This window comes from Macaca thibetana, chromosome 7 (assembly GCF_024542745.1).
Source record: "Macaca thibetana thibetana isolate TM-01 chromosome 7, ASM2454274v1, whole genome shotgun sequence".
NCBI lineage: Eukaryota > Metazoa > Chordata > Mammalia > Primates > Cercopithecidae > Macaca > Macaca thibetana.
In genome coordinates this window covers 44,213,794-44,222,439 of record NC_065584.1, presented here as the reverse complement: position 1 = coordinate 44,222,439, position 8,646 = coordinate 44,213,794, and the positions used below count along the sequence as shown (strand labels likewise).

The following is an 8,646-nucleotide window of genomic DNA, read 5'->3' as shown; positions in this document are numbered from 1 at the left end:
AAGATAGTATGAACGAGGACTAATTACTATGAAAGCCCAGAGTTTGGAGCAATACCTTATGACCAGGAGGAAAAAAAGAGAGAAAGAGAGGCGGTGATACTGGTTATACTCAGAATTCTCCTTCGTGCCTGGCCTGGCATACTTGGCCTGCTTTTTGTTTGTTTAAAGTATTGTTTACTATGAGAGGCCAGGCACGGTGGCTTGCGCCTGTAATTCCAGCACTTTGGGAGGCTGAGGCGGGTGGATCCCTTGAGGTTAGGAGTTTGAGACCAGCCTGGTCAACATGGTGAAACCCTGTCTCTACTAAAAATACAAAAAGGCCGGGCGCGGTGGCTCAAGCCTGTAATCCCAGCACTTTGGGAGGCCGAGATGGGCGAATCACGAGGTCAGGAGATCGAGACCATCCTGGCTAACACGGTGAAACCCCGTCTCTACTAAAAAATACGAAAAACTAGCTGGGCGAGGTGGCGGGCGCCTGTAGTCCCAGCTACTCCAGAGGCTGAGGCAGGAGAATGGCGTAAACCCGAGAGGCGGAGCTTGCAGTGAGCCGCGATCGCGCCACTGCACTCCAGCCTGGGTGACAGAGCAAGACTCCATCTCAAAAAAAAAAAAAAAAAAATACAAAAAAGTCAGCAAGTGTGGTAGCACACACCTGTAATCCTCAGCTCCCAGGGAAGCTGAGGCAAGAAAATTGCTTGAACCTGAGAGGCGGAGGTTGCACTGAGCCAAGATTGTGCCACTGCACTCCTGCCTGGGCAACAGAGCGAGACTCCATCTCAGAACAAAAAAAAGAAGAAGATTGTTTACTGTGGGCCAGGAACTGTCTAAAGTGGTTCATAAAGAATATTTATTTTCGCCAGGTGCAGTGGCTCATTTCTGTAATCCCAGCGCTTTGGGAGGCTGAGGTGGGTGAATCACCTGAGGTTAGGAGTTCAAGAGCAGCCTGGCCAACGTGGTGAAACCCCGTCTCTTCTAAAAATACAAAAATTAGCTGAGTGTGATGGTGGGCGCCTGTAATCCCAGCTACTCAGGAGACTGAGGCAGGAGAATCACTTGAACCCGGGAGGCGGAGGTTGCAGTGAGCCGAGATTGTGCCATTGCACTCGAGCCTGGGAGACAAGAGTGAAACTCCATCTCAAAAAAAAAAAAAGAATATTTATTTTCATTTTACCAAGTGCTCCACCAGTATTAAGTTCTTCCTTCTGCTCCTCTCTTCTCCATGGTAGACCTTCAGAGTTGGAAATTAAATATTTCCCTCACTCCCTCTGTTCTGCAATATTGAGGCACTGATCAGGATCCGGGATTCTCCTGAGATGGAGCAGCAGGAGCTTTACCAGGGACTTACTGGAGCTGGCATAGGCACAGGGGGATAATTGCTATTAGGATTCTGGGCAGGGATGCACTTAGCCTCAGCAAGCAGGGACTAGCCGTAGGATGGAAAAGCACTCAGGCCTTTTTGTCTCTGTCCCTTGCTGAGATTGGGCTTCAGTCATTCTCCTCTCACTTTCTCTGAGGGGCAGGCTAGGTCGGGCAAAATGGCAGGTCAAGCTCCCATTTTTGCATTGTCTCCATTTAATAGAGCAGCCAGAACATAAGTGAGGATCCCTTAGTGTTAATTCAAAGTTCCTGGGAAAGGGACCCTAGCCCAGGTTAGCTCAGGTACCCTCACCTGGTCCAATCCGCTGTGGTCAGGATAGGAGACTCACTGCACAAAATGAGTGTTGGGAGGCTTTCTGCTGTTTCCACGTGCACTGGAGGAGAAAAAGAGAAGAAGCTTGACATTTTGGGCTGGATGATTCTTCACGTGGGGGTGGTAGGGAGAAGAGTAGGAGCAGTAGCCCTGAGATGTACCCAATAGGTGTCTACTTATGACATATTTATTTCCTCAAATTTGTGAAAGTAGAATTCATGGTTTAAGGACATGAATTATTATTATTATTATTTTTTGAGACGGAGTCTCACTCTGTCACCAGGCTGGAGTTCAGTGGCGTGATCTCGGCTCACTGCAACTTCCACCTCCTGGGTTCAAGCGATTCTCCTGCCTCAGCCTCCAGAGTAGCTGGAATTACAGGCACGTGCAACCACACTTAGCTAATTTTTGTATTTTCAGTAGAGATGGGGTTTCACCATGTTGGCCAGGATGGTCTCCATCTCTTGACCTCGTGATCCACCCGCCTCTGCCTCCCAAAGTGCTGGGATTACAGGCGTGAGCCACCGTGCCCGGCCCCAGGATATGAATATTTTTAAGTTCTTTTTGTATTGTGTTTGTTTTTGAGACTGAGTCTCATTTCTTGCCCAGCCTAGAGTGCAGTGATGCGATCTCAACTCACTGCAACCTCCACCTACCAAGTTCAAATGATTCTCAGACCTCAGCCTCCCAAGCAGCTGGGACTACAGGCACAGGCCACCAGGCCCGGCTATTTATTTATTTTTTTTTTGTTTTTTTTTTTTTTTTAGTAGAAATGGGGTTTTACCATGTTGGCCAGGCTGGTTTCGAACTCCTGACCTCCAGTGATCCTCCCATTTCGGCCTCCCAAAGTGCTGGGATTACAGGCATGAGCCACCATGCCTGGTCATATTTTTAAGTTCTTGATAAAGTTCTGCCACGCTGCCGACACTGTTACTCACTTTCTCCTCTCATCTTGTTAATTACAGAGATAGAATAGACAAAATATAGAAACAGCTGGGCGCGGTGGCTCATGCCTGTAATCCCAGCACTTTGGGAGGATGAGGCAGGTGGATCACCGGAGGTCAGAAGTTCGAGACCAGCCTGACCAACATGGTGAAATTCCGTCGCTACTAAAAAGGCAAAAATTAGCTGGGCATGGTGGCAGGCGCCTGTAATCCCAGCTACCTGGGAAACTAAGGCAGGAGAATTGCTTGAACCTGGGAGGTGGAGGTTGCAGTGACCTGAGATAGAGCCATTGCACTCCAGCCTGGGCGACAAGAGCGAGATTTTTCTTTTTTTTTTTTTTTTTTTTTGAGACGGAGTCTCGCTCTGTCTCCAGGGCTGGAGTGCAGTGGCCAGATCTCAGCTCACTGCAAGCTCTGCCTCCCGGGTTCATGCCATTCTCCTGCCTCAGCCTCCCGAGTAGCTGGACTACAGGCGCCGCCACCTCGCCCGGCTAGTTTTTTTTTTTTTTGTATTTTTTAGTAGAGACGGGGTTTCACCATGTTAGCCAGGATGGTCTCGATCTCCGGACCTCGTGATCCACCTGTCTCGGCCTCCCAAAGTGCTGGGATTACAGGCTTGAGCCACCACGCCCGGCCCACTAGAGCGAGATTTTTCAAGATAATTAAATTATGGCTCATCCATACTATAAAATACTAGGCAGCCATTAGATACAAGGGAGATGTTTTAGGCCCACTCCAGAATGCCAAAAAAGAAAAAAAAAAGAGAGAGAGAGAGAGAGAGAAATATAAGGGACGTGTATATTATATGGAAAAGTGTGTGTGATATCACATGAAAAAAACAGGCCACCGAACTATAAATAAAGTAGTATCCTATGTATACTAGGGAAAACTATGTTATATACACACATACACATACACAAACACACACCTGTAAATACCTAGAAAAGTATTGGAAGGATATACATGGAACTGTTTTTTTTTGTTTTGTTTTGTTTTGCTTTTTGAGACGGAGTCTAGCTCTGTTGCCCAGGCTGGAGTGCAATGGCCGGATCTCAGCTCACTGCAAGCCCCGCCTCCCGGGTTCACGCCATTCTCCTGCCTCAGCCTCCCGAGTAGCTGGGAGTACAGGCGCCCGCCACCTCGCCCGGCTAATTTTTTTTGTATTTTAGTAGAGACGGGGTTTCACCGTGTTAGCCAGGATGGTCTCGATCTCCTGAACTCGTGATCCGCCCGTCTCGGCCTCCCAAAGTGCTGGGATTACAGGCTTGAGCCACCACGCCCGGCCCTACATGGAACTGTTAGTAGTGAATATCTTTGGGCATGTACTGAGGTAGATGATAAATATTAAATTATACAATTGGGTAGTGATATGGTTTGGATCTGTGTCCCTACCCAAATCTCATGTTGAAACGTAATCCCCAGTGCTGGAGGTGGGGCCTGATGGTAGCTAATGAGATCATGGGGACAGTTTCTTTTTTAAAATTATTATTATTATTGTTATTATTTTGAGACAGAGTTTCGCTCTTGTTGCCCAGGCTAGAGCGCAGTGGCATGATCTCAGCTCACCACGACCTCCGCCTCCCGGGTTCAAGCAATTCTCCTACCTCAGCCTCCCGAGTAGCTGGGATTATAGGCATGCGCCACCACACCAGGCTAATTTTGTATTTTTAGTAGGGACGGGGTTTCTCCATGTTGGTCAGGCTGGTCTTGAACTCCTGACCTCAGGTGATCCACCTGCCTCAGCCTCCCAAAGTGCTGGGATTACAGACGTGAGCCACTGCACCCAGCCTGATCTTAAATTTCAGAATACATACTTCCTAATCTGCTGACCACAAAGTTGTGTGGTTTTAATTCTGACACTTTACATGATAAAGAAGTGAATGGGCAGTGAAATGCACGAAACCCAGGCAGCACTAATATGCAGGAGACATAATGTATGAGTAATCTCAAAGTTAGACGATTGAGAGTTGGTTTATGGATCAGAGAGATTGATTTACCAATGGTTCAGTAATTGAAGAGTAAATTGATTCAATGTGACATTGCTGATTGCAGTGGCAGATTACACACAATTTGCCAAATGAACAACAAAAATCATCTGACACATTTTTCGGTTTCTCTATTTTTCTGGGAATGTCATTTTTTTTCTATTTGCCTGAACTATAACTAATTTTAAAGAAATCGAGCCCTTTATTTAGCAGAGGTGGGAGGGAATGAGAGGAGAGGTCAGTATTAACTAGGCACCTATCCTGTGCAGTCATGCTAGACTGTTACCGAGTTCTTCCAATAACCCCAGGAAGTAGGTGTAATATTATTTACAAATGAAAAAACTGAGATTTTGAAGGGTAAAGTTAACTTTCTAAGACATACAAGAGGATTTGAAATTAGATGTGAATCTAGAATCACTCCCCTTTCTTTCATTATCACACAACCAGATCAATTTCCCTAATGATGCAAATTTAGACAGCATGTTGGGTTTCAATTAATAAATGGAATGTATTCTAAAACTTGAAAAGCTTGTCAAATAGTAAAACTGAGATGCAGGGCTTTCCAGTGCACAATATACAGTAAGAGTAACAATACACTGGTGATATTAGAAAGATGAAACAAGTTCCATGTTCTTCTCTAGAACTGTGATGAGCCTAAAGCCATCCAAAGCATATGGAAACCACTAGGTATATCTTCCTTAGGTTCTGGAGTGTCATCAGAGGGAATGACAGAGTAAAGACTTTTGAAAAGATACTCTTTCATTAGAGCACTGAAAACACTGACAAAAATTGTCAAAATCAATTTCTTTGGAACACTGTACAATAACAAAAGTTTTGCAGCAATTCCAGGAGCATTTATTCAAGAAAAATGGCTGGATCTTGGTAAGAACAGTGAACTTTGTGACAATTTATCTTGTTCTATTCCCCTCCCCATCTCTTTGGGTCCACAGCAATCTTGAAAACCAGCTACTCTGTGTCATGGTGAACGAACAGCCTAGCAGCCACTGTAGAAAACCAAATGGGTTTAGAGCTCCCCAAAGCACCATTCACAGAGAATTCTCATCATTTGACCTGCCTGACTATTCCCTGGAAACTTCCACTCACAGGGCTTTTCTTTATTTGATCTGACTCAGAACTCAGTGCAAAAAGTCTTTTCCCTGAGGGCATTGGTCAAAAACAATCAGTAATAATTATTAACATTACAGTTGCTATGGTAATGTTAACAACTGGAGCAAACCGGAAGCTGACCAAAAAACACGAAAAGAAAATCTGGAGGCTGGGTGCGGTGGCTCACGCCTGTAATCCCAACACTTTTGGAGGCTGAGGCAGGTGGATCACCTGAGGTCAGGAGTTCAAAACCAGCTTGGCCAACATGATGAAACTCCATGTCTACTAAAAATACAAAAATTAGCCAGGCATGGTGGCACATGCCTGTAATTCCAGCTACTTGGAAGGCTGAGGCAGGAGAATCACTTGAACCCAAGAGGTGGAAGTTGCAGTGAGCTGAGAGCATGCCACTGCACTCCAGCCTGGGCAAAAAAGCAAGACTCCAAAAGCTGAGGTATAAGATATCCACAGGGAGCTTTGGAAAACTCTTTAACGTATTCCTTGGAATCTACAAGTCCTTGAGCATGTGCAAGGTTGTGCACTTGCCCAGAAAATGCCTGAAAGTCCCTATATTCTCATCTCTGTCAGACCCTAAGGCCCTTCACAAGCAGAAAGTAAAGGCTAAGGCAGAGTTGTGAAAATCCTGCCTGAGCATTGAAGACAGGCCCCACACACACAATCTGTCAGGAAAGGCTGCGAGACGTATTGGTTCCTGGAATTTGAGGAACTCTGCGTCCAATAATCAGCTGACGCCTAAGCTAACTGAACAGATTTCAGTGCCATACCCTTGAAAAGGAATACTGATTTGGCTGGGTGCAGTGGTTCATACCTGTAGTCTCAGGTCTTTGGAAGGCCAGGCATTTGAGACCAGGCTGGAAAACATAGCGGGACCTATCTCTACAACAATTTAAAAAGAAAAAGGAAAGAGACTCAGCTGGGAGCGGTGGCTCACGCCTGTAATCCTAGCACTTTAGGAGACTGAGGCAGGTAGATCACCTGAGTTCAGGAGTTCGAGACCAGCCTGACCAACGTGGTAAAACCCTGTCTCCACTAAAAACACAAAAATTAGCTGGGCGTGGTGGCGGGTGCTTGTAATCCCAGCTACTTGGGAGGCTGAAACAGGAGAATCTCTTGAACCTGGGAGGCAGAGGTTGCAGTGAGACAAGCTCGCCCCATTGTACTCCAGCCTGAGCAGTAGAGCCAGACTCCATCTCTCCCACTGCCCCGCAAATAAAGAAAGAAACAAAAAGGCATAAGAATGATAAAATGGACTTTGGGGACTCAGGGGTAAGGGTGAGAGGTGGGTGAGGGATAAAAGATTGCACACTGGGTATAGTGTACACTGCTCGGGCGATGAGTCCACCAAAATCTCAGAAATCACCACTAAAGAACTTATCCATGTTACAGTCTTGCCAGTGCACCACAAGGTAGCAGTCTCTCCTTGCCTGAGGTAGTACCCGTCCTTGCCTGAGGTAGTACCCGGAGTCCTTTGTCTCACGACCAAGAAAGTTAAGGAGTGCGGACATCCAGGATGAGGTTAGAGCAAAAGTTTAATAAGAGAAAGAAGAAAGCTCCCCCCTGCGGAGAGGGAACCTGAAGAGGGTTGCCGTTTTCCTACAGCTAAATGCAAAGGCTTTTATAAGAAACCAGTGAGGGCTGGGCATCTCATTTGCATAAGGCGTGAATTTCTGTTAGCTTACCCCCGTCCTCCTAGTGCGCATGCGAGCCCTTAGCTTGAGTTACTCCACAATGCTTTGTTCCCCTTACTACAAAATTGTCGGAAGACAGAATTTTCCATTGCTAGCATGTCTGGGCAAGTCACCTGTGCAACCTTTCTTATCTGTGCGACTGTGGGCGTGTCTTAGGCAAGCCCCTTTGTGCGAGTTCCCTTATCTGTGCCTGCAGGCTGTTCTTTGGTTTGAAAGGATTCCACCGAGGACCCACCCTAACTGGCTGCCGGACCGGGTTTTTTTCTCTCTCCTCTATCATAACCAAACACCATCTGTTCCCCAAAACCTTATTGAAATAAAAATCAATAATAATTTAAAGAAGAAAGTAAAAGAAAAAAAAAAAAAAACTAGCTGGGTGTGGTGTTGCATGCCTATAAGTCCTAAACGCTCAGGAGGCTGAGGCAGGAGGATTGCTTGAACCCAGGAACTGAAGGCTGCAATGAGCTAGGATTGATTACGTCACTGTGCTTCAGCCTGGAAGACCAAGAAAGACCTTGTCTCTAAAAAATAAAAGGAATACAAACTTTACAACATGGGTTCAGGAAGTCACTAAACAAAGAGCAGCAGTAGAAATCCTGGGGAAAGAAGGGAATCCAATTTCAATTATTGCCATGTTATATTATGCCATGTTATATTATTTTAAATCCTCAGTTTCCAACAGAAAATTACACAACATGCAAAGAACAAGAAAGTGTGTCCCAGGCACAGGGAGAAAACAGTCAATAGAAACTCCCTGAGGAAGCCCAGACTTTGTACTTACCAAACTTTAAGTAAGATATTTAAAATATCTTTAGGCCAGGCATGGTGGCTCATGTCTGTAATCTCAGCACTTTGGGAGGCTGAGGTGGGAGGATCACTTGAGTTCACGAGTTCGAGACCAGCCTGAGCAACACAGTGAGACCTTGTCCAAAAAAAATAAATAAATTGGCCAGGCACGGTGGCTCATGCCTGTAATCCCAGCACTTTGGGAGGCCAAGGTGGGTGGATCATGAGGTCAGGAGTTCAAGACCAGCCTGGCCAACATGGTAAAATCCCGTCTCTACTAAAAAGAAAACAATAATAATACAAAAATTAGCCAGGCATGGTGGCACATGCCTGTAGTCACAGCTACTTGGGAGGCTGAGGCAGAAGAATTGCTTGAACCTGGGAAGCAGAGGTTGCAGTGAGCCAAGATCGCACCACTGCACTCC

The 8,646-nt window shown here is 45.9% G+C and overlaps 1 protein-coding gene across 1 annotated transcript in view; it reads right to left on the bottom strand.

Moving 5' to 3' along the window:
* Positions 1-1,203: 1,203 nt before the first annotated feature.
* The window catches only part of WDR89 (WD repeat domain 89), an 89,616-nt gene continuing 82,173 nt past the window's right edge, over positions 1,204-8,646 (bottom strand). Inside the window, exon 5 of the transcript XR_007727437.1 lies at positions 1,204-1,751. The gene's annotated coding sequence lies outside the window, so the exon portion shown is untranslated. The remainder of the gene's footprint in view (positions 1,752-8,646) is intronic.